Source organism: Scophthalmus maximus, chromosome 11 (assembly GCF_022379125.1).
Source record: "Scophthalmus maximus strain ysfricsl-2021 chromosome 11, ASM2237912v1, whole genome shotgun sequence".
NCBI lineage: Eukaryota > Metazoa > Chordata > Actinopteri > Pleuronectiformes > Scophthalmidae > Scophthalmus > Scophthalmus maximus.
Window position 1 is genome coordinate 3,527,344 of NC_061525.1, and position 1,154 is coordinate 3,528,497.

Genomic DNA, 1,154 nt, shown 5'->3' on the forward strand with positions numbered 1-1,154 from the left:
CTTATCGAGTCTATGCTGAATTCTGCCTGCCAAGGATAGGAAAAACTTTATAGATATTTCAACGGGCCACGGACAGCATTCCTCTCAGTCCTGCCAATGGTCCGTCTGACTGTGACAGAAGGTCAATGTGTTTGTGTGATAGAGAGAGGGAGAGAGCGACAGTGGAGAAAAGAGCGCTGCACACAGCTCGACACTAGCAAAGTTTCCATTTAAATGTCAAGCAAATTTTAAGCAAATTTTTTAAACTTCGCAAAAAAGAAATTGCAAATTACGTGCGCTTCCATCAACTAGAAGAAGCGGCTGCAAACCGAAAACAAAACAACAGCTGCCTTGGCAACATGCCCATACGACATGCTGTATGCTTGGCAATTGAGAGAGGAAACATGGAGGGTGGCCTGCAGGAGATAATTTCAACTGAGCAACTTATCAAAGCACTTTCAATTCAGTTAGTATTAGTAATGTGTAATGCTGTCCAGAGACAAAGATAGAGAAACGGCATTCTGATTCAGCAGCAAGGCGATAAGACGACGGGCCTCACACAACCAAAGCTCGGGGAAAGACTTCCGCCAGCGAAAACAGCTGATCAGTCATGTGAGCTGATTGTGCGCTACGTCAGAACATATTCCACAAAGTTGATTCCATCACATATTTTGTGCTTTTGAGAATTTTGCCATTTTTTCAAATAAGATACTTCAAAATACGCATAAAAATGGGTTGGTGGATGAGATTTGTTTGTTGTTTGTTATAAAAAATTTTAATAATACCAGTAATTAGTAAATGTTTATGGTGTGTTACTGTCAAATTTCATTCCGTGGTATATCGTGAAACCGGATATCACTGCAACCCTACTCTAGCCCAACCAAGAGGTATTCATTTTCCCAGTGACATGTCTGTACAGCTAAAGGATGGACTGACACAAAATTTGAGAAAGACAGTGTTGCTTTATACAGATGCTAGGATATAGATTTATGTAGATACTTTTCAGTTAAGCATTAAGCGTCCACTATGAACATACCTAAAAGTGTTTCAGTAAGTACTGTGCAGAACAGCCTACGGTTAAACGAAGATTGTTTTCTCTCATAATCCAGTGATGAGACCCAAGAGAAGCTATGAAATCACTGCAAGGCCTGAATTATATCTCCATTAGTGAATAA